General features: G+C 38.7%; 2 protein-coding genes across 2 annotated transcripts in view; one reads left to right on the top strand and one right to left on the bottom strand.

The window, feature by feature from the left end:
- The window catches only part of LOC137281881 (protein MTO1 homolog, mitochondrial-like), a 142,347-nt gene that overhangs the window by 23,620 nt on the left and 92,367 nt on the right, over window positions 1-26,360 (bottom strand). The window lies entirely within an intron of this gene.
- LOC137281885 (5-hydroxytryptamine receptor 4-like) overlaps window positions 21,339-26,360 on the top strand; it is a 52,757-nt gene continuing 47,735 nt past the window's right edge. The window contains exon 1 of the mRNA XM_067813576.1: window positions 21,339-21,428. The gene's annotated coding sequence lies outside the window, so the exon portion shown is untranslated. The remainder of the gene's footprint in view (window positions 21,429-26,360) is intronic.

The following is a 26,360-nucleotide window of genomic DNA, read 5'->3' as shown; positions in this document are numbered from 1 at the left end:
GCCTGAGTACTATGGTATGCAAGAAACAGTCCTCTCCCACTGCTCTGGTACAGAATCCCCACGTTCCTTCATCTCTAGCAGTATCCGATGACACGGAGAGAAGCTACCTGTCACATCAATGCAGTCTTCCATCTTGTTTTCCTAGAAAGATTGGCAAGATAACATTAAATCTGTCAATCCTATATGCCACTCAAGACTCAAAACTCACAAAAAAAGACAAATATATATTCTAATTAGCACTTTCTATGTTCATTTGATCAATTCTTCAAGTATTTCCAAACCCCAAAAAGGCATTTGTACAATTTCTGCACATCTTAATTTTGATGGCTTTTTTAAACAACCCTTGGTGCTAAATATTCAGTAAGTAAGCAATGAGGCAGATGAAGACATGAGGTGTACCAAGATCAGACACTGCAGAATTAACCAGCAACCCTAACAAGAATTGCAACAACACTTTTGGAATTTTTTGTTTACATTTTTTAACCAAAATACTTGAAAGCAAAAGGATGCTTATGGAGGTGAAAAAGGTTCCAATGACACGTTCATGATTATTCCACCTACAGAGCAATCGGCATGCACAGCTGAGTGGGATGGTTGACTAATGCAGGCTGCATAGTGCTAGTCACCTTGAACACCTTGTGATGCCACAGCTTAACATGGATGCCCCATTATGGCAAAGTGCGCTGACTCCTAGCCTTGCTTCAAGGCTGTACAGAAGGCGTATTGGAATGAGGAGTGAAACAGTCAACCACAGAATTAGTTGAACCACAGCATTTTTCTTCGATTTGGCATACTGTACTGCAATAAAAACCTTTGGTGTTTTTGGTTTTTGTCATTTCGATCTAGTCATAAAAGTTTTGTTCCATCAAAATAACAAAGATAATTGTTATTTTTTTTCATTTTTTCAATGTAATTAAAAAATTAATGTTTGGCTGTTGTAATTTTCTGCAATTTGATCCCATCTCACATATCGAACCAAAGCGGACTAACTGGAAGGCCTTGTGCTGCAATACTGTACTACGGTAAGAGCATACCATTTCACCCCTAACAGGAATTCTATCCTTGTAACAGGGAAGTGATAAGATGGGCAGTGTGTGTCCAGTGTTGACAGTGTGGTGCTTGGTGGAAGTCTTTAAAACCTACCACAGAAAATTGAGGAAATTAATTAAGGAAATAGAAACATATACATAATACCTCACTACTGACAGCATAAACACAGCAACTTTGAAACGCTGCAAATGGATATAAATTTGAAAAGCCTTCAACTTTCAAGTTTCCACCCATGTTGCCATTAACACCCAAGTTAACAAAAGTTGCATTACCTTTTTAAAGTATTTCTGTTGCGGTAAGTCAGACTTTATCATCACCATACTTGTGTGCACTCTTGTTAAGTTTACTTTCCATTTATATGAAATGATAGATAGTAATTATTTGACATATACAACATTTTCTCTACAAGAGGTGATTCACGGTTGCTCAGAAATTTGAAAGAAGCGCAGTAGAGGTCAAAGTTCGCTGCTATAAAAATGTTGCCGTTTCATAGTCTATCATTGTTGTTTTTATTGTTTCTGTAGCAAGGTAAATGTCTATGTTGCTATTTCCAGGATTAATTTTGACTTTTCTTTATTGTTTCTGTGCAGTGGGACAGCTTCCTTTGGTAAGCCTTTATAAGGAACACCATATTTTTTATGCAATCTAGAAAACATGTTTTAAGCTAAGAATTATTGCGACATACATATGTGCAAGCATAATTGGCTCAAACCTAACCAATGGTTGTTTTGTTTCTGGAAGATTGCTAAAAGTGGTGTAAATCTCAATTCTTTCACTCTCTTATTCATTCAATGAAAAATATGGAAAAAATATTTTTAAGTCACACATTAGACGCTGCTTCCACCTTACCTCATTAAATCACTCATTCTTTCCTCCCATCCTGTTCTCTAAATCTCACAATTCAAATCCATGATTTGGTGTGAGGTCTAAATGTACATTAAGTGTGAACTTAAGTAATCAAAATCACCTGAAAAATATGTGTATTTCTTGTGAAGATCTTTTTGTTCTTCTCATCAACAACAGACTGACAATATAGATTTGGTTTCTCTAAACAGGCCTCTAGTTATTGATTTTAGACCTTGATGAACTCCTTCCAGTCAGTGCAGCAAGCACACATCCTGCTGACATCACCAACTGTCAAACTGCTTATTTGATGCCTCACATTAACTACAGAAGCTTTGTTGACAGGTCAATACATTTGCTGATAAGGCTGAAAACTGAACTTGGCTGAAACCATTCATTTTTCTTATTTAGAAAACATCACTATCAGACTGTTTGTATGATACCTCTCATTGACTACGGAAGCGTTGAAAACAGGTCAATAAAATTGTTCGGTTAGACCTAAAACTGAACTTGGGTGTAACGATACACTTTTTACAGTCCATGAACCATTCATGTTTCTCTTCTTGCCATGCAATTTCAGTAGTGAGTGAGTTGAGGTTTAGGCCATCTTCAGCAATAATCAAGCAATATCACAGTGGGGAAAACTAGAAAGGGTTCACACATTTTACCCATGTCAGGAATAAATCTGAGTCTTCAGTGTCCCTTTCTCAGAATATACCTGTGAAGATCATTAAAATTATTTGTCAAAAGAAGCAAATAACAAGAGTTGCTGACTTGGCTGACACAGGTAATCACATCCCAGTGCCATAGATCCATGCTCATTATGTCAATCACTGGACTGTCTTGTCCAGACTCGTTTAATTACAGACTGCCATCACATAGTTGGAAAATGTAGTGCTGTGCCACAAACACACTAACTGTAACATGAAAGACCTAAGTGAGGCAAGTCTAGATTACCACTGGTTTGGAATCTCCCTTCACACTGGCCCTACTGACAGAAAGCTATAAAGATCTCATTCATGAAAAGATACTGTGCCTTGTGGCTCTGAAGACACATTTGCCTCACAAGACAACATTTAAAGACCAGTAACTAAATGCTCCCATTTTGCAAACAACCAATAAATAGGAGACTTCATTGCCCATGCATGAAACCTGCAGTAGCGTGAAGCATTCAATAAAACAGAACATGATACCAGTTGTAGGTGATACCTACTTACCTATAGAGGGGAAACTTAATTGGCCATGATTAAAACCTGCAGTGTCGTGAAGTTTACAATAAAATAGAACATGATGCTAGTTGTAGGGATACCTAGTGCCCTTCCAGTACTGGTTCTTGCATGCCTGAACAGATATTATCTGTTACTTTGGTCATAAAATATTATCTCCTAAGTTTGCAAGTGCACAGGCTCAACTGTTGGAGGGATACCTATTGGTTTCATCAATAAGCTTTAGATGCTGATGTGAGAGGTCATTGAACTCTGATTAATTCAATAAGTGAACTGCCCTGTGAAGATGTGAGTTAGAATTGATCTTGATCATGTTTGTGGTAACCGGTGATCTGATCACTTGGGCAATGTACAGATTGAGACTGAGACTATTTTTACACAGCTGTCAGCCATATTCCAGCAAAATCATGGCAAGGGACACCAGAATTGTGCTTCACACATTGTACCCATGTAGGGTGTAAATAGAAGCTAATAATGTGAAAAGTATGGTCCAGTTTTGATAATTTGCAGACCACCAACAATTGTACAGGTATGAAATTAGGGACCTTTCATTATTTATGACTAGGGGAATAATGATGAGTTTTAAGGAGAAGCATGTACAATGAGCGTGACCCCCTAATGTTTATGTACAAAGTAAGTGAACATCCCTCAACCCCCCATCCCCGAATGTCAGATACAAAATCAGTTACCCATTACCATATTTTTAAGCACAATTTTTTAATATTTCAATGTACAAAATTGCTGACCCTCCCTTCCATAATGATTAAAACCAAATGAAAATAAAAGTAAAATTCATAAAACATTTGAGCTTTAAATGGTTGGTAAACCATACATCAGAGTTCAGGAAGAGCAAGAACTACGTTCTGTCAGCTACAGAATTACAGGAACTGATTGAAACAAATCTCATTGAATAAAACAACTGTAGGATGATTTACAGAAAAGGAGGCATGCTTGTTCATGCTTCTTTCTTAATGAGAGACAAACAGCAATCAGACGCAAAATGTTACAGACCAAAACATTTGGCTTCTGTTCTAATCTAAAACAAATGTTCCTTTCTTTTATTTCACATGTGAGTTTAACAAACAATGTGCATAAACAGTGAAAAATCTCTCAAATTATGTAGCATGCGATAAAAGCACAAAACATTTTGACAATTTATTGCAGAAAGGATGAGATTTATTGAGCAGATTCAGAGATAGAAATAAACAAATACTTTTGTGGTAAACATGGCATGGAAAAGAAAACAAGCATTTTGACACATTTTATTCCAGGGTCTACCAAACAAATGGGGAACTAGCAGAGTCACCTCCCTTTGGCATGCCAGGACCCAAAGAATGCTGTTTAAATCCTTGACTTGTTCTGTTGTGGTTTTAGGTTTGTCAGCATATTCCCTTTGGTTTTCACTTACACATCGGTGCAACAACTCCCTGAATTGCCTCTCTTAGATGCAGCAAGAATAAATGACTGGTTTGTAGAGTCACTCTTAGAGGTCAAAATAACACTAGTCATGGGCTACACTTGCATATCTCATGTGTCTAATTATCATGCAGGTGCACATAGCGCAACTAGTACATGCTCAAGGCACTGGTATTTTTCCCCTCGATCATTTGATGTCAGTCTTAACAGCACAACATATGATCAACCTAAAGTCCCTTGGTATCATACAATTCTTGCAGCCACTAGCAGCACTTGCTTTCTCATCCATAGAGAGTACCCACTCACAGCTGGGTGGACTAGTACATATAGTCACAGCACTTTGTCCAGGTTTAATGAACGTTGCTGCACCCACAACTAGGTGTATACACGTATTTCTGTGGCCACCATAGGGTCATATACCAATGGACTTGTGGGTTCTTTAGATGTACAAGGCTCTGTACTGTACACTTGAAGTTGTGACAACACTGAAAGAGTCTGCACACAAAGCTGATTCCAAGGTTTTTACACAGGTGGGTTTGATCCTCACATCTCAAGCTCACTGGTTTATTAGCCTGGCACCTTAGACAACTTGCCCAGCTGTCTCACAGTGTTAATTTGTAACAATTTCATGAGTAAAATTGCCTCCCTTTGTGCATCAGGAACCAGTGATTGTGGCTTGCAGAGTCACTCTGCTCTGATTTTATGTTTCATGGTTAACTAGCATAGCCTTAGTCATGAGTTTCATAAATTTGTCCCCACCATATAATATTTCCCTACAAACTGACCGTCATGGTATTACACAGGGTCAGATTCTGAGTCCATCTTCCAGAAAACATGTTGTTTGCTTTTCTCACAATTAAATGATTCAAGAGATTAAGTACCAGTCTACGTTTCACCCAAATGGTGAATGTTTAAGACATCCATCCTTTCTGACTATCCCCCCATCTAAAGCTATAAGAGGTACAGTGGAGTCACTGACTCCCTCACTCACAAACCAAATAATCCACACTTCTGAAACTGTTCCCAGATCTGTGGTGTGACAGTTGTACATGCAGCAGGTGTTTCACTGACAAAGCTGATACTAATCTGTCGGCATCATTATAGAGACACACCTAAACCTCGGTGGATTACTTAGTGTTGGGAAATTCAATAAAATCCTTGGTGTAACCAGACTTCACCACCACTGTCATGTTATCTGTTTCATTAAATGCAAACAAATGGATGAACCAACAAACAAATGTTGAAAAAATGCCTCTAAAGAGCCATTTCCAAAACGATGGTGAAACATCATACTGCCATATTCCTGTACATGCCCAAAATATTGCTTAAAACTTTGAACTTAATGAAGACATTAAAGAAGTAATGAAAGTGAAGGTCGTAATTTAAGATGAAGTTAAATGGCAACAAAAACATGACCAGTCAGCCTTTCCTGATATCTTGCTCTGTAGTTGTTCAAGCGCACAAATATTTTCTAGACTCACTTTGACCTTGACAAGAATGTCTCATGTGAAATGTGCAAAAATAGTAATAAAGAAACTGCTAATTGAAAACATTAATGGGAAGTCTTGAAAGTCTATGAAGAAAGTTCTGTGAATGGTTCTTGAGATATCTCGCTGACAATCCTGACATGCAGGTTAACAGACTGAAGTCTTCAAAGTATTGCCATGATCTTAAAAATTATGTGAAGGTCACCTAAATCGGCTGGGCCCTGCACCTATCAGTGATTGGTTCTTGAGGTACCTTGATGACAAACTTAACATGCAGCTTAACATGCTGAAATCTTCAAAGTGTTGCCATGACTTGAAAATTAAATGAAGGTAACCAAAATCAACTGGTCCATGTGCCTTCCCTAGATAAAGCACAGTGCTGAATATGAAGAAAAGCTAGTCAATGGTTCTTGAGATAGCTCGCTGACCCATAAAGACCCTTGTGACCTTGAAATGAAGATCAAGGTCACCAAACCCTCATAGGACCTTTCCTATACTGTGATGGAGCTTACTGAGGTACAAAATATGAAAAGAATCTAGATCAATCTTAAGAATCAACAGTTCTTAAGATATTCCAATTCGTACGGATGGACATATGGATGGACAGAGCCAAATACTATAAGTCCCCACTTCCTGCTAAATGCACGGCGGAAGATAGTCAAGATTAATAATAAAGATACCTTTGAACTGTGATAGACATAACACCGCTATTTCATGGAAGAATTGGTGAAGATACATACAGTTATACTGTGTCATGACCCCAAACCTGGACATGAAAAAGCTTGAATGTTGACCACGACCTTTACAAAGCTGGGCACCATTTTCTGGAAGGTATACCAAGATTGATGCATGATTCATATCATGTGAACAATATTATGCCAAGTCCATGTGATGTAAGTTGATTGTAGGATATCCCTTACTGTCAATAAAAGATTGAAACACATTCAGGAGAACGTATGATACCACTGCATTGAGCACATGACATTTGACAGAAATGCAGATGTGGTATGGCTTCTTAAAAAAGGTGTGAATATGAAGTTCCATGCTTGCAAAGGTCACCTTGCTAGAGAAACTGACGATCTGCCAAGCCAAAAACTTTACCTTTAACCTGAAAGTCTGAACACAGACAGAATGTACTCTGTCCTGTGACCTTGACCTGTAAAACAAGGTACTCAACAGAGCAATAATACCTAATGTCAATTTTTTGTATCAAAGGTCTCAGGCACATCATGGAAGCAGAGGTTAAATTAAAATAAAGCCTTCAAAGCTTCTGAATTAAAAGGACTGCTCATAACTGAATGAATGTGTATGTATAGCTATCAGTTTTCAATTTCATTTCATTATCAAAAAGAAGCACCCACAGTGGTACAAGGGAAAGGTTTCCTTAATATGAAAATGATTAGTACTTTACAAGATGTTGGTTGTAGAGCACACAAAATTGGTGAGAATAAGACATTTTACAGAAAGTCTCACATCTTCACACTCAAGATCTCCAATAAACTATTCCCTTAATTAATCAGCTCCCACCACCTACTGAGTGAGTTCAACACAAAAGTAGCACATCCGACACAAACAGAGTGATACCATCTCCTGAGTGTGTACACACATGTTGATACTTACAGGCACATGGTTGATGAACATCTTCAGATTTTTTGGCTTACTGCTTGACACACTGCACAGACAATATGCTGTTTTTCTGTAAATGATTTTCCCTCACATCTCTACCTTCTTACAAGGTATCATCTGTGACATCATTCACTTTTGAGATGTTTGTTTTTTTACTCTCACAAATTTGGTGGACTTGGTGCCTCACAGAATCACAGTTTGGTTATTTGTTTTATTTGTGCAACTGTTGGCATGGTTACGTTACTGATACATTGTTAACTTAAGTGTGTCTTAGTTAAAAAAAAATCATGAATGAAAGTCTCAAAGACAAACTCCTACACGACTTGATGGTTTAATTGCTGCTTCATGATAGGTTTGGTTTGGTTGTTGTTTAAAGCCACGCTCAGAAATATTGTAGCTATGTGGCATGGTCTGGACCAAACAATCCAGTGATCAACAGCATGAGTATTGATTTATGCATTTGGGTCATAATGACATTGTCAACCAATCAGAAAGCCTGACCACCAGTGTGTCCAAAGGCCTCTTCTGAGGGGTGAAAGCCTGACCAAAACATCTGTCCAAAGGCCTCTTTCCAGGCGTGAATGACTGGCTCAAAGGTATGGATGTCTGACACACAGATTTGTCCATAACCATCTTCCTAAGGATGAATGCCTCACCCAAAGGCCTCTTACAGGAAATCTGACCCACAAATCTGTTCGAAGGCCTCTTCCTCATGGTGAATACCTGACCCACAGACCTGTACTAAGACCTCTTCTCAGGGGTGAATGTCTTATCCACTGATCGGTCCAAAGGCCTCAGACCCACAGATCTCATCTATCAGCTGTGATGGCTGTCGTCACTACAGAGATAACACATGCCCCACTGTTCAAGTTGTGTGAGTGACTGATGCTGAGACCTTGGAACACTTTTTCCACTACATCATCAGAGAAATTCCACACCCCAAGACACATGCTCAAGACATTAGCAGCCAATGACACTGATCATAGTAGATGGTTTCAGTCACATATGTGAACAATCATTGTCAGCTCATATAACTGCCAGACATATTTAAGCTTTATCTTACTGGAGACTCTTTGTCTTAAGTTATGATTTTTCTCTGGGTGTGCATGTTGGATGTCAAGTGTGAATGGTGTGTGGTATAGCAGAAATGGTGGGTGGTAATGTGTGAATGGTGGGTGGTATGGTGGAAATGGTAGGTGGTAGGGTGTGAATGGTAGGTAATGGGGTTTGAATGATGGGTTATAGGGTGTGATTGGCAGTTGGTTGGATGTGGGTGGGTGGATGTGAATAATGGGTTGTTGGGCATGAAAGGTGGGTGGTGAAGAGTGAATGGTGAATGGTTGTGTGAATGGTTGTTGGGTGTAGATGTGAAAGTGTGAATGGGTGTGACTGGTGTGTGGTAAGGTGTGAATGACGGATTAATAGATAGGAATGGTGGGTGGTGAGGCATGGGTGATGGGTATTAGGGTGTGAATGGTAGTTGGTTGGATGTGAATAATAGGTTGTTGGTATGAATTGTGGGTGGTATGGTGTATGGTGGGTGGTATGGTGTGAATTGTGGGTGGTATGGTGTAATGTTGGACGGAGAGGTGTGAATGGTGGGTGATATGGTGTGAATAATGGATGGAGAGTAGTGAATAGTGGGTGGAGAGATGTAAACAGTGGGTGGTATGGTGTGAATAGTGGGTGATTTGGTGTGAATGGTGGGTGGTGAGGCATGGATGGTAGGGGCATGGTGTGAACGGCACAAGTGGTGGGGTGTGAACTGTAGCTGGTTAGGTGTGAATGGTGGATGGTGAGGTGTGAATGGAGGATGGTTAGGTGTGAATGGTGGATCGTGAGATATGGATGGTAGGGGCATTATAGGTGTGAATGGTGAGTGGTGGGTGTGAATGGTGGGTGGGGTGGTGTGAACTGTAGCTGGTTAGATGTGAATGGTGGATGGTGAGGTGTGAATGGTGGATGGTAAGGTGTTAGGATTCATCAGTTATCATGCATTCAACATTGCATAAGATGAAATAAACACAAAGACAGATTCTTTAACACAATTACTAAAAACAGCATGTTCTTCAAAGAAGTCATCTTCTCTCAGTCATCATGACAGCATCACAAAGTTTCATGAGCAATGCTTTTCAGTTTGATATCAACAGGCTAAAGTTCAGAAAACATTCTAAGACAAAAGGGGCAACTGGCACAGCCGTAGAGCATGGTGGCATTGATATGGTTATCAACATGGCTGTCTCACTGGGCATAGCACCAACGGACTCCAAGACCTGATGATCTCTGGAGAGATAGTGCCAATGCAACAGACAGTAGTACATCCATCAATAGGGAACACTGTCTCCTCTGTAAACAGCACAGGATCAGATGAGGTTTTGAATAATTTGCTTCAAGGATGTACAATTCACAAATGATAATGGATTGTACTCAAGGCTAAGTTTTAAAAAAATACTTTTTGTCGTCTTAGTAATGTGCATGGCCTTGTCAAATATAGAAATTCTTTAAAGGGTGTATAATTCACAAACGTTTTATGGAGAACATTTTTCAGACCACGTTTTTACAATCACAATAATGAGTAAGTGAGTGAGTTGGTAATATCAGGACAGGGGAATGCCAGAAATGGACTACACACATAATACCTATGTGGATATAATTGAAACTGGGCATTTGGTCTTACAAGCAAACACTTTAAGCACTAGGCTAACCCACTGCCCCTCTCACTAACGACAATATGTTTAATGCATGAATGTTAAGGGAATATAAAAAAACATGACAATTTTAGCAATGAGCATATCTTGATGATGTGTAAATACTCATTCTTGGATACATAGTGTATGTCATCAGTGTTAAAAGAAAATATGAATTTTTGGCAATCTTAGCAATGAGTGGATGAGTGAGTTTACACTTATGTCACATTCAGCAATATTCCGTCTGTATGGAAGTGGTCTGTAAATAATCAAGCCTGGACCAGACGATCAAAAGCAAGAGCATGAATGTGCACAATTGGGAACTGATGACATCTGTGTCAACCAAGTCAGCGAGCCAGGCCACCCGATCCTGTTAGTCACCTCTTACAACTAGCATGAGTTACAAAAAATCAATTCCAACCCCGATGATCATAGGGTACCTTAGCTATGAGAATAGCCTGATCAAGAGTAGAAACTCATTCAAGGTTGTATAGTGTGTGTGAAGAGTTCCCCAGAATAAAACAGTGATTGATAATCCCTCCCTACTGACAAGTCAGTGAACTTTCTGAGTAGTATTCTAAGAACCCAGTGGTCCTAACCTTAATGGTCAGTATATCTATCGAAATAAGATCAGCTTTTAATGTAGCTCTTAAACTACAGTCATGCCCTGTTATTGAAATTGTCCAGATAAGCGAATTTTCGGATGTCTGAACCATGGACCATACGTACAAAGAAATGATCACAGTAGGCATCAGACATTATCTTTATAGATTACACATTAACGAATATCGGTGCATACATAAAAAGTCTCATACCTGTTCATGCAGTTATGCTCATTTGAAGAAATCAGTCATAGCTTTTTGCAGTGGCTGTGTAGAAAAGCGAGAGGACTTTTGCCGGTCAGTTCGTCACTGTCGACATTCACAAGATCATCGGCAGTAACAGTCACAGTTGCAATAAGGATTATAAGGATCGTAGTGCATCACGAAGTTCCGACAAGGTCATGTCTTCTTGTGGGTATTCATTTGATTGGATAGTATCCACATGACGAAAGCAGTTAGCAATTGTCGTTTAGCTCATAGCTGTCCAGCCTTGCTTGATATTGCGCATTAATTAATTATAGTGACCCACAAATTGACACGCCTCAAAATTAACTCAATGTCACCTTGGTACTCAGAGGTAGTTAATCTTCTCACTCTTCAAAGACTGCTGAATTCTTTCATGTTACAACACGCGAGGCCCTCTGTAATAGGATGTGTAAACATACAGGTGCTCTGCCATCCGGGTATATATGAGACATAAACTGCACATAATCTAGTGTTTTGTATGCGAAAATGATCGTACGGTTACGGAAACTGGATTTCCGGATAGGTGAGTAATTTTGCAACGTTGTGAATTCGTTTCAAGGAATTTTTGTTCGGAGGGCAAGTTTTCTGGATATCTGAGGTTCGGATAAACAGGGGTGAGAGTGTGAGTGAGTGAGTTTAGTTTTACACTACACTCAGCAATATTCCAGTTATATGGCGGTGGTCTGTAAATAATCGAGTCTGGACTAGACAATACAGTGATCAATAACATGAGCAGCGATCTGTGCAATTGGGAACCGATTTCATGTGTCAACGAGTCAGCGAACCTGACCACCCGATCCTGTTAGTCGCCTCTTACAAGCATTATAAGTAGCCTTTTATGGCAAGCATGGGTTGCTGATGGCCTATTCTACCCCAGACCTTCACGGCTCCGGATAAACAGGACACAAATTTACTCTCTTAGCACTCTTATATGTTTGTAGTAAACATGCATCAACTAAGTTGCTGTTTACAACATTTCAATTGTAAATTACTGTATTTGAACGAAACATTAATATATGTTGCTTAATAGCCGGGATGACGAACACACTATAACAGACCAGATGAAACAACACTGACAAAATCATGTGATTCACTGTGAACGTGAAATGCAATTTTCTCAGGTGCACTCCAAATGGACATTGTTTTCTTTGCTCTGTTTTTTAGTTCTTTGTTGTTTTCCTGCCCATCCATACTCATGCTTTAGGTTTTCTTTAGCCAGTGTTACAGTCTGAATCTAAATTGTAAACAGATGCTATTGTGAAGTTAAAATGTATATATGAAAACTTGCTTTTCAGAACAAATTTGTGTAGTAATAGCTTTTAGTATGTGTAAACTTGCCCTCATCACTAAATGACTGAAAAAATGTGATGATAAATTTTACCTCACTTTTTTAGTCTTTTGCTGAGGCTGAATTCCCGAAAAGGAATTAAGTCAAATGCACAGGAAAACTGGCATCTGATAGGCTGAAAACCAACACATCCTTCATTTAGACTAGTCAGATAAAGTTCGATCAGGCTTCACCTGATGCAGACTTCTACTGGGGATTCCTGAGTGATCTACAAGCACAGAAGTATCGAACTGGAATAAACAATCTGATTTTAATGACATTGCATTAACACAAGCTTGAGTCAACTGATGACTGAAGGCTACAAGGAAAGAAATATTTCTTCAGAAGCTAGCCTCTCACTTTTCTAATTTCTCCCTGGAGACACGAAACCCATCTGCATCATTAGAGTGCATGTGAAACAAGGAAAGATAACCCTTTGTGAAAAGTCCACACAAATCTTGACTCTGATAAAAAAAGGTTAACCTATTTTGAGTGGTCACATTCACAGAGTAAACTAGGCTCAAGAATCTCCACAAGGGTACTGAGTAGCTTCAAGTCTTAATTGCAGTATTATCATGACTGACAAGGTGGTTTAGCAGACACAGCTTCTGCCAGGAAAGTCAAATGTTTGAGGCTTAATGCCAATACTGAGTGGGAGAGGATGTCTTTAGCTGCTTCTAGTACTATTCCAGAAAAATGGTGGGTTCATGAGAAATGGGCTTCACACACTGTACCCCTATGGGGAAAAAATTCCAGTGTTCCGGATGACAAGCAACCACCTTAACCAGTTGCCTAATCCATGATGGGATATACAAAAAGTGTTACCAGATGACTTAGGTGCTCATCTAAAACAAGGATCAGCTTGGAATCAGTACAGAGTTTTGGAGTGGGGTATCCATGCTATCATGGTATCTTGGTGGACCGGCATTCAAGAGGAGGGGGATGGGGAGGATGAGCAGAGGCAAACTAACATGGGGGATGGGAAATAGAGAGCTAGAGAAGAAGTTAGGGGAGGGAGAAATGGCCCAGGAGAGATCCCTATAAAACAGACACCATAACACGCACACACATGTAAGCATGTTGTATTAATCTTATACACAATGTTTAACTCCATTTAACTTCCATCTCACAGGAAATCACCTGACCACCTAGATGAACAGTTCCTCTATCTCTCACCCACCTCCCAGCTGCCTCTCCAGGCACACTGTTACACGCTTTGTTTCCTCAACAGTTGTCTTCAATTTCGACTTTAGGTTTAACACACGACATCCGTATCAGCTCTTCTGCCACTCCCCATCACTTCTACCAGATAGCTTCTTCTGGCTCGTTACCTTCATATAAACACACCATGCACACCTGCGGACAGTGAGACCTCATGAAGCTACACACCAAAACCTAACTCTCAAGACAGAAATCTGATGCCCATGGGATGGATCTCAACACTTAACACCTTTTATTTTTCACGTTTGAAAACAAATATATATGAGTGCTTTCTCTGTACAGATGGAAACTTTAGAGACAGATGAATTTATTTTTTGAATTGGATCAAAGGAAGGTATTGGTTCTGAATTCATTTCGTTTCAAAGTTGGCATTATTAATTTCGTGGGTAAATACTGAGATGAAAACAGTTTTAATTTCTTCTTAAGTAGAAAAAGTAAACAAAAGTTCAAAATGGCAATGCTGCATCTAATACTTATAAACTAAGATGTGCACAACTCTAGCATGTTTTACTTCTTGTGAGAGTGTTTCAACTATATTTGTAAATGAGTTTATTTAGTCTGGCATAGTGGAAGTCAGACATCATCCTGGTTCTTTACCAGTGTGGTACAGAAGGTCAATTAATCATCCATGAGCACAAACTGATTAATCAAACTCATGTACCCAAGTGTAACTCTGATTCATAATTGTCTTTAGTTTCCTGATACATGTCTGCCCCATCATACAAACTGTTCCCAAGGACTTCTGGGATGCAGGAAATGCCAGATTCTCTATATCATGCACAAGATCCTAAATCTCATCTGTGCTCCTTCTGATCTGTTGCCCCTTCTGTCTGTATCATCTGTGCTCCTTCTGATCTGTTGCCCCATCTGTCTGTATCATCTGTGCTCCTTCTGATCTGTTGCCCCTTCTGTCTGTATCATCTGTGCTCCTTCTGATCTGTTGCCCCTTGTGATCTGTGCTCCTTGTGATCTGGTGCCTCCTGTGATCTGGTGCCCCTTGTGATCTGGTGCCCCTTGTGATTCGTGTCCCTTCTGATCTGTGCTTCCTCTGATCTCTGCCCCTTCTGATATGTACCCCTTCTGATCTGTGCTCCTTGTGATCTGGTGCCCCTTGTGATCCATGGCCCTTCTGATCTGTGCTTCCTCTGATCTGTGCTTCCTCTGATATGTACCCCTTCTGATCTGTGCTCCTTGTGATCTGGTGGCCCTTGTGATCCGTGGCCTTTCTGATCTGTGCCTTCTCTGATCTGTGCCCCTTCTGGTCTGTGCCCCTTCTGATCTGTGCCTCCTCTTGTCTGGTACTTCTTCTGATCTGGTGCCCCCTGAACTGTGCCCTAATGATCTGATTCCGTCCATGTGTGGTCCTCTGATATGTGCCTCTTCTGACCTATGCCCTTTTCATATGTGCCCCTCCTGGCCTAACTGTTGCAATCTAATGGTATAAATTGTTACTGACCGTATCCAAAATTGGGTAAAGTAGTTGGGATTGTTTGAACCAGATGCTAAATCAGGATAGAAGATACAGCTTGAATAACCCCAAATTAACTTCTTAGTCTCAAGACTAAATAATCGGAAAAGACAAGCTGCGAGCTGTCTGATAATATAATTTGAACCAAGTGCCTATTAACTTTACTTTAATTACCTCAGTTGCCAGTTAAACATCCCCAGGCAGTGGTGGGATAAACATTTTTTTTACCATTTAAGTTGATGATAGAGCACCGCAATTCAAAGCTTGTGTCGACAGACTGATTTGAACACGCAAGAACCATTCTAATTTCAGGATAATGAATGAAGCTTCTGTCACCACAAAGCATTTTGTGTAATTAATAATTATATATCACTTAACATCAAGAAAAATGCTTAATTTGTTTAATATTGGTTAATATGTTCTCTATAACTTAGCAGACAACATCTAGGTGTCTGTGTTGGTAGGTATTTCATAGTTTCTTAAATAAATGAACAAAAAAATATTTGCTTATAATATGCCTAAGGAACTTGTACTTCACCCAGGATCTGCATTATATTACTATGTGCCCAGAGCAAAAGTGCTATAGAAAATTTATGAAATACTTTTCACAAGCAACACAAAAGTGTTAGTAAGAATTTACTTTCATAATTCTTGCATTTATGAAAATAAATGAATAGAAATGGTGTCCTATGTATGAAGCAATTTACAATAGGCACCTTAACAATGATGTGAACACAAGCAAACTCACAATTCTAGAGGAATCACTAAGAGTCACTGAGCAGAGATTTATTTTAAGACCAGCCCACTTGATTATCAGCCAATCAGAAAACAGTAAAATCCACGAGTGGGTGTGACCTGTTGATTTATGATGTTTTACATGCATGTAAATTGCATGGTTGTTATTCAAAAGGCATGAAAAAAATGACAGTATATTTATTCACTGTTTAAATGATTTCCTTAATGTTTTAGACTTCAATGCAGTATTTTTTGTGTCATTCTTGATTGATACTATCTATTACATCATTTATATGAAAATATACTCATTACCTTCAAATTGGAAAAATTCAAATATATGCATTTCAGACATTTTGTTTAAAAGATACAATAAGTATCATAACAATTATGTGGTCCCTTCATCTCTGTTCAAGTTAACCTAATGAGAAAAAGAAAAACATTTCCTAAGTCACTACTAATATATCTTTGTGCAATATTAAACATGAAATAAATTCGTATTTTGGAATGTGTATTGCCCGTTCAAAACCCAGTAAGAATTGTAACAAAATTCATCTTTCAGAATGACTGTATTTTGCCAGTGCAAGAAGACCTAGGAATATGTGTGTAAATATTCATGTTACAAACGTGTATTGTATCACAGTGTAAGACCTAGTAATATTTGTATGAATATTCATGTTACAAACGTGTATTGTATCACAGTGTAAGACCTAGTAATATTTGTATGAATATTCATGTTACAAAAGTGTATTGTATCACAGTGTAAGACCTAGTAATATCTGTATGAATATCCATCTTTCAAAAGTGTATTGTATCACAGTGTAAGACCTAGTAATGTTTGTATGAATATTCATCTTTCAAAAGTGTATTGTATCACAGTGTAAGACCTAGTAATATCTGTATGAATATTCATCTTTCAAAAGTGTATTGTATCACAGTGTAAGACCTAGTAATATTTGTATGAATATTCATCTTTCAAAAGTGTATTGTATCACAGTGTAAGACCTAGTAATGTTTGTATGAATATTCATCTTTCAAAAGTGTATTGTATCACAGTGTAAGACCTAGTAATATTTGTATGAATATTCATCTTTCAAAAGTGTATTGTATCACAGTGTAAGACCTAGTAATATTTGTATGAATATTCATCTTTCAAAAGTGTATTGTATCACAGTGTAAGACCTAGTAATATTTGTATGAATATTCATCTTTCAAAAGTGTATTGTATCACAGTGTAAGACCTGGTAACGTTTGTGTAAATAGTTCATCTTTCAGATTGTGCGTTGCCTGTGCCAACCTAGTAAGAATTTAAAATATGTCATGTCTTATCATTACAAATACTCTCGGTGTGAAACACAAGGAAGTTATTATGTGAGCACATTGCTCCAGGTCGGCTGGTAAACACGATCACATAGCTTTCCTGGCAATCACTTCCTTCATACTGTCCATATGAATCACCCTCTTGTTGGGTGCGTGTGTACTCCATCTTCATGTTCTTCCCGCTTCCAGTGTTTAATGTTGACCAATTCCAGTTGCCAAAGGCAACATGCTCCTGGTTCCCTCCATTATTCCTGTTAATTTAGACCCAGATACCCCATCCCAAACCCCAAATATAGCCCCCTCCCATGCCTTGTACTCTGTATCATCAAGCCCGCCCAATATGACTCGATATTTTTGTAATGACTACATATAAGTAAATAAATAAAATGTCTGCTCTCAGTAACCAATACACATGCACGTGATGGCACATACTCCTGTGCACAGCACACAGGTCATAAAGAAGATGAACTTCAGCCACATTGGTAACAGAGTCTGTCGATGCTGACTGTTTGCCAGCTTGACTCCTGAGGGTTTCTACCACTTTGGTACATGAAGAACACTAAAGTTACTTTGTTTTAAATATGCCACCATCAGTGAATGGGTACCTGGTAGGAAAGGCAACTTTTTAACAGGATCAGGTGGCCGGGTTTGCTGATTTGGTTGACACAAATTGTTATCGTATTACAGTTGTGTATATTGTTGCTCATGCTGTTGGTCACTGGATTGTCCAGTTCAGACTCCACCACCATATAGCTCGAATATTGCCGACATCATAAAACTAAACTAATTCCTCCTCCTCCTCCTCACCATCATCATCATCATTGTCATCATCGTCATCATCATTATCGTTGTAGTACATAACAAATTATAGAATATTTGGAGCATTTTTTCTCTTTAAGAGCCATGCTTAATGCTTAAAGTAAGTTGAAAGGAAAGCATAACCTTTGTAGATTCAAGATGTATTCTGTCTGTTTGGTATAATCATAGTTCTAATTTTTTTAACAATGTTTACAAAACAGTATTTGACAACAGATAACTATTGTTTCTATTCTAGTTGTACATATTGATATCAATATTAACTGTAAATTAATAAACAAACCAGTTATATATAATCCACTGGACAACATGTTGACAGAGATGTGTCAGTGCCCCCTACCTAACAAGTCACAGTTACATCATTGGCAAACACAAAATAGATTTGTCTAAAAAGAGATGTTGCAGCAACAACATCTCTACCAACACAATATTAAGTCATTTTCTTAGAAACAGCATTCTATAACTTCAAATGAGAATCAGTACTCATTTATAATCAATTACCAACATGGAACTTGTGAACTTTGCATTATGACAACCCTTATCAGTACATGCACACAGCAAAGGATATGACTTAGACCAATAAGGTTCACTCTCCATAAAACTTAATAAATATGGTGCATTAAAAGAATAAAAATATTTTCTCAAATTTGACAAGTATTTTCTTCAGTGTTTTATCAGTGTACCATAGAATTACCAAATGCAATTCAAATTCAGTGAGTAAGTGAGTGAATGCTTTGAGCAATATTCCAGCAATATCACATCAGGTAGCACTAGAAATGGGCTTCACACATTATATCCATGTGGGGAAATGAACCCAGGTGTTCAGCAACATGATGGGTAAACACTTTAACCACAAGGCTATCCCACCACCTGAAATTCAAACATATGCTTGCTACTTCATTTCACATTACTATTATCATTTAATGAAAACTCTCTTGACAATCAACTAGAGTTCACCCCTCTCAACAGGCAGTTCTAATACTGGGGATTTTTATGAACTGATCTAGTCACCATTCTGCTTAACAGTGAACAGATCTACCACTTCAGTTCTCATTTTTGGTAACCCCCCAGGAAGGTAAAGAAAAGCTGTGGCAAGATTTCCCCTCTCCCCTACTGTACATTCAGCACCCAAAGAATGTCAGCATCTGTAAGTTAGATGCTAGAATAATGGCTTTCCCACAAGAAGCACAAAAACTCTCTGGCTGCTAAAAATAAAGCCAGGAAAACTGCCTGCAGGGGGGATTCCTTCAAATGGGTTCAAGCAGCAAGGTCTTGATGCCACTGGAGCCAGTGTTTACCGTTATCACACTCCCAGAAACAGCCAACAAAGCCGGTACTGTTGACCAAAACCTTTGATCTGAATTCCTGCTTTCCTGGACAGAAACCTGTTTGTGTAGTAAACTTCTGTTGGATGAAAAAGTTGTGTCATTGGAGCTGAGGATTGTCGGTTAGTAACATGGATGTTTCACTGTAAGCTTTCACTTTTCACAATGAAATCGGGATTAATGCACTGATGGGAATGGAGTATTCATCCTGTGCGAGCCTTCTGTAGGTGGACATTTTTATGACACATGCCATTTTGGAATTACCTGGGTGAAAGGTCAATGAATTTCCTGCAGAAGGGAACGGTTTAAACTGCATATTGACAGGTGTATTTAAAGCTCTAGAGATTTTTTGCCTGAATAGCAGACGCATTGGAAGCTGGCATTTCAATGATATGCCTCGCGTGTTTACCGCGAGTTTGATTATGTATCAATCAACTCATGTGTGCTTCAGTATGTCTTGAAGTTGTGTTGAAAGCTAATTGTTTCAACATGCCAGAGCTACCATTGATTAAATACCTGCTTCTTACTTTGAAATACCTGGTCTGCAGTTGGCATATTGACAGTTGAGATACCTGGATTGGTGCTGTCATATTGATTCAGGATCTGAACCGTCAACGGTTAGAAACACTGACTATATAAAGTATCAGTGCTTAGAGATACCACAGCCAGCTGCGGTGTCTTGGTAGCAGTTCATTGATTGAGGTCTTAAGGTGCTCCTGTTGAAGATATTCGAAAGGATTCAACCAGATAGGAGGTGAAGACGCATATTCCCAACGACAAAGGATTATTGCTTATGAGTAAAAATGTTCAGATGCAAAATGTACACAATAAAGTAATTTTCTTGTGACAAGTTTGGAGGTTAGTCTAGGTTACAGTTTCACATCAGACACATCTGACCCTTTGTGTGCAGTGCCTGTTAAAACAATTCTGTGTCAACTTTGGCATGCAGTTAACCCTTTTGAGGCAGTGGTGAGACTGTGGGAAATTTGGGATGCTATTGACTATTTTTTGGCACATCTAGAAATTAAGTTACTCTGATGACATTGCAGTATATGTAATCAGTTACAGTGGCTAAGTTGGGATGCAATTAACTATTGCATGGAAACTCTAGGATTCAAGTAGCTCAACTGTGACAATAGTTCTTTGTGTGTCAACAGTCAATAGAAGTAACTCTGGGTTTGAATTACTTCTTTGTGGCAACTCTGACATGTAAGTGACTCTCTTGTGGCAACCTGGTGGAAAATACTGAATGCATGCGACATGTTAGTGGCAATAGTTGGACTCTTGTCAACAATTTTGGTGACATCTGTTGAATATCAGTAAAACGTTCCACCCACAGCCTAGTGACTTGACCCTTTGGTGCCAAGTATGGCATGCAAAAGAACATTTTTGAAAGTATTGACCATATATTGAATGGTGCAAGTGTTTTTTTTTCTTGGCACAGAAAGGAAACCCTGGGACTATTTTTACCGGAGCTACACCAAGTTATATCTTTGACATACCACTCTAGATACTTGGATCATTAAGGCGTGTTGAACAGTCAGTGTGCGAACAGGATACAACCATGGTAAATTACAGGTGTATTGCGAAAGACCACATGCACATTGTGGACTAATACACTGTTGCTAGGCCAGTACGTGAATACCATCCTATTCAACACAAGGCATGGGTTTGAATCCCACACATCATATATTCTACATTGAGGACTTGACAAACTCCAGCCAAACCACTGTCACCGTGCAGTTTAAGGACAAGAATTTTCAGATCTCCAACAAGGTTCTATGGAAAGATTTATACTTCTAGAAAGATCTTAACCTAACTAGATTATTTTCCCACCCACAACCATTCTGAAAAGGAATATTCTAGAAGGGAGGTTGGGATTCCAGCAAGTTCCCAGCCACTAGAGTTTGATATCAGGTTTGATGGTGACTTCCATGCATGTTAAGCAAGGAGATGGGAGGCTGGAGGAATGCTAGGAGGCCATGGATGTAAACAATACCCTGGTGATGAAGCTACGGAGATATGCGCCTGTAGAGGTAGGTATGTCTCCTCTTGGTTTAGGACTGCCTGTGACTCAGTCCTGCAGGTATTCCTGTCTCAGTGTATCACTTCCTCAATTATACTCATATATTGGTGTGCTTGTACATATCTTGGTCTGATTGTACTTATACTCTGGTCTGATTGTACTAATATCCTGGTCTGATTATACATATATCTTGGTCTGATTGTACTTATATCCTGGTCTGATGGTACCTATATCCTGGTACTCTGGTCTTCTCGTACTTATATCCTGGTCTGATGGTACCTATATCCTGGTTTGGTACTTGTATCCTGGTCTGACTGAACTTATACTGTGATTGTACTTGTACTGTGGTCTGATTGTACTAATATCCTGGTCTGATTAAATATAAATAGATATAACCTGGTTCCATTACACTATTTATCGATGTTTACAACAAGCCACCTAGGACTCTATTGATGCTCTTTCCATTTGGGGATAAATATAATACATGTAATACCATGAGCCTTCATGAATGAGTGCAATAACTTTCTGATCCTTTACCATTTCTCTCCACAACCCCATTGTGGCACCAGTGAATGATGACCGTCAATATTGAAACATGACAATGATGATTTTAATATCAGAAGTGATTAATGATTATCATTCTTTTATCAATCAACAGAGAGACAGAGGAATTTTTACACTAGTATTAACTCAGCTAGATCATCATGTCTTTGATCAGGACATAGGAAGGTCATACAAAGTGTTTGGGTTTTTCTCTTTTCCTAATGGCAAAGATAGCCTGTATTTCATCAGATGTGTGCATTTCAGGTGAGCGTCTAGACACCATCTCACCTTGGAATCATTCAATTACATGCAAAAACTATTCAACTAACAAGTGGCTCGAACCACACACTGTGTATACTGAAGATGGAAAGCTTGTATTGTAACTGCAACAATTTACGACCTGATACCAATAATTTGTATTAATGATTCAAGAGTCTTATCCGCTGTTGACGAATAGGCAAATGGGGACTATATCTGCAGTAATTCACAACCTGATAGTGAGTGAGTATAGTTTTATGCCAAACTCAGCAATATTTCAGCTATTTGGTGGCAGTCTGTAAATAATCAAGTCTGGACCAGACAATCTAATGATCAACAGCATGAGCTTTGACGTACACAACTGGGATACAATGACATGTGTCAATCAAGTCAGCAAGCCTGACCACCTGATCCCGTCAGCTATCTCGTACGACAAGCATGGGTTACTGAAGATCAGTTCTAACCCGGACCTTCACAGGTTTACAATGAAAAGAACTACTCATAATTAAGGCTCAGGTCACAATTCACTTCGGCACATGAAGATCCATGGTAGAATAGGTCTTCAGCAAACCATGCTCAGGGAAAGATAATGCTTTTTGAGAAAAGGGGGGATGCACACTTCATTTTCATCCGATTTGCAATGGTCATTTAACAAAATTTCAGGACAAAAGTGGGGGTGCCCACCACTGCACTTCCCCTCTGAATCTGCCAATGTATGCTTTTCCATGAAAGGCAACAATACTTGTGGTAAGAGACGACTAACAGGATCATGTGGTCAGACTGACTCAGCTGATATGTCATTGGTTCCAATTGTGCATGCTGTTGATCACCAGATTGTCTGGTCCAGATTTGAATATTTACAGACCGCTGCTATATAGCTAGAATATTGCTGACTGCAGCATTAAACAACAAATGAAGGTAACACAACTCTACCTTCATCACTTAATATGACTAATCTCACTGACTCACAATTCACTGCACAGAGTTGTGTCCCTGGGGCCCATTTCACAAAGTTCTCATAAGCTTAAGATCTCGTAAGGTTCCTCGTAGCATCACTACCTCCTATACTCTAACATAGGAGGTACCAATGTTACAAGAAAAGTTACGAGATCTTAGGCTTACGAGAGCTTTGTGAAACAGGTCCAAGGAACTTATGACTTCAACTTATCAAGTCTTTTTGGTTGCATCTTTTTACCAGAACAGTTAGTTGTAGGAATAATTTTATCCATCAATTCCCATTGGTAAACTGTTATTTGAAGCCTCTCATAACTCTAAAGGAAATAGAATGGAGAAGAAAATATTCAAAAAAATAGATTGCGGTTCCATTTAGACCTAAGTGTTGATTCTTGCACTCCTCACTACGATGGTGTTATTGGACATTATTACATTTCTTAAAGATTATAGGGGCATGTGGGGTAGCCTAGTTGGTAAAGTGTTCACTAATTATGCTGAAAACCCTGGTTCAGTTGCCCACATGGGTACAACGTGTGAAGCCTTTCTCTGCTTTGTCCTCAATGACATTCCTGGAATATTGAAAAAAGCAGCATAAAACTAAACTCACTCTAGATTATGGCTGAAAACACCATGATCTTCCAGGTCATTGTGACCTGGCCATATATGATTACAGGTGCATCAATGTCAGCATCCATCCTCATCTGAAAGATCACAAGGAAGACAGGTGGTGCTTGCAACCATGAAGCCCAGAAAAATACCAGGTGAAAGCCAAGGGATTCTGTGATGTGCAGAATCTTGCAGAATCATATTTTGACTGCAGAATTAGGCATGTTAGAAAGAAGTCACAAAAAGAGTCCATCTTCTACTCTTGTGAAGTTGGAACATGTAGGCAGCTAAATATTGGTCAAATTTACATCAAAGAAATAAAAACTAGAGTTATCACTACTGATTCAGATACTGCATATATACAATACTACTTTTCCTTGGATAATTTTAATCTTTTAATGACAAATATAACTTATTCTAATGATAACTCAAGTGTATCTTCATTCAACAGAAATGGTTATCCTTAGAAACCATTGAATAATACAGACAAATTGTCGGTGTTTAGTTTCTGAATAAAGTGCATTTCAGAATTTTATACTTATTGGGAATTGTATGACAAAATATCAAGGCCAACTTCTGCTATTCAACTTTTGGTAGGGATAATTTTATGTTTCCATGATAAACAAAACTGATTACATTATCAATATTCATGATGTCAATCACTGGATTATCTGGTCCAGACATACAAAAAGACTTATCTAATTATCCCATTAATAACTGAGTTCTTACCACAGGGTGATGATAACTGAGACTTTTCGAGAAGAAGGTATTACTCTAAAAAAAATCAGATTATCAATGACACTCTTATCACATGCACTCCCAATAAACTAAATATTTTCTGGAAAAACAGCATAACCCAAATATTGACCAGATCTGATATCTTAACCACACAAGATAACAAATACCTGCCATTATGGTCGTCTATTGCAGTAGTAATTGGTCTTTATTTGATGCAAACATATGGTCTGATGACATAGTAGACAGGTGATTGACAGGCTTAGTATTGTTATATACAACAACATCACTACATGTTGTAATTAGCAGTGGACCACAGGTGTTTGCATTCAATTATCAGGTGAAAAAGTCGACTGCAGCTAATATTTGCTGTTACTAATATCTTGTGAAGAGAAAATTAATTTTTTTTCTGTCAAAATGATATAGCATTACTGACTGTGCATAAGGTTCATAAAAAGATCTAATTCATCTTAATTTTAAGAAAATTGTTATATGTTCAACTTGTATATCAAGGGGAGCTGTTACGAAGAGATTATGTTGTGGCATTAACCTATTGTAAAAGTTAAAATTGTGTTTTTATCCATCAGTACTCTCCCACTAGTAGGTGGTATGATGGGGTAGCCTTGTAGATAAAGTGTTTACTCATCATGCTGAGGTCCAGTTTGATTCCCCTCATGGGTACGACATGTGAAGCCCATTTCTGGAGTCCCCGGCTGGCATATTGCTGGAATATTGCCATAAGGGACATAAAACAAAACTCGCTTGTTCACTCATTTTCAGGTAGAAGAGTGCCTTTCAAGGAACCAATCAAAATTTGCTGTAATTAATATTGTGACGAAATACTACTTGGATGAGAACTGTCTCAGACTCACCAAAGACAAACTATCATTGCTGTGACTTGGTCAGTTTGCCAAGATAGTTCTTGAATAGCATGTGGGTGAAAATACATGCATGGGGCAGACACACAACAAGAAATGAAAGTGACTTTCACTGATCAGAAAAACAGCATCGTCTGACGAAGAAAACACAAAACGATCATCATCCATTTCCATTCCTCTATGAATAACATTTATTGTAATATCTCCACTCAGATCACCATTCATTCATGGCATATTTATTTCTGGCCTAATGTATTTTGATTATGTGAGGCTCCCATTGAACGTGACATAGCCAATGATTTACAATGCTCCCATGCATAATATGCAGGCAACATTACAATCTCCCTGCTTTCTCTTCTGAACACCGGAATAATCTTCTTCACCCAGCCAGGCCAGGCTGTCGCCTACCAATATCCAAGACCGTAATTCCTAAAAAAAACCATCCCAAATCATTTTCCTCAAAAGCCCATACACCATGCATTTCTTCATGCAGGAGCTGTTTTGTTGGAAAGCATTTTGTCATCAATTTGAAGACCTGGGTTCAAATCCCATCATGGTTTTCCACTTGTGTAGTCAGATACAGAATGTGTACAGAAAAAACTTCCATACGCTGCTAATAAAAATGGGGTGTAGGGGAGGGTAGGACAGTGGTATAAGTATTTGCTCTTGAGGCTGAAGACCTGGGTTTGATTCCCTACATGGGTAGCAATGTGTGAGGCCCATTTCTAGTGTCACCTGCTGTGAACTTGGTGGAGTATGGCTAACAGCTGTCTAAAAACACTCACTCACTGAAGTAGGAGTTCATTTTAAGGAATTTGCACAAAAGTTGATCTTTTTTCAAATGTGTCTTCACAAATTTTAGGGAACCAGGACCCTGAGTTACCATGGTGTTACATCTGTTGTAGGTCTGTGTTAAACTGTGGGACCAACTACATCGTAGTGTCAGAAGTGATTTGCGAAAGAAGGAC

Source organism: Haliotis asinina, chromosome 1 (genome assembly GCF_037392515.1).
Source record: "Haliotis asinina isolate JCU_RB_2024 chromosome 1, JCU_Hal_asi_v2, whole genome shotgun sequence".
Lineage (NCBI taxonomy): Eukaryota > Metazoa > Mollusca > Gastropoda > Lepetellida > Haliotidae > Haliotis > Haliotis asinina.
The sequence above is the reverse complement of the archived record's forward strand: the minus strand, read 5'-3'. Positions and strand labels throughout refer to the sequence as shown.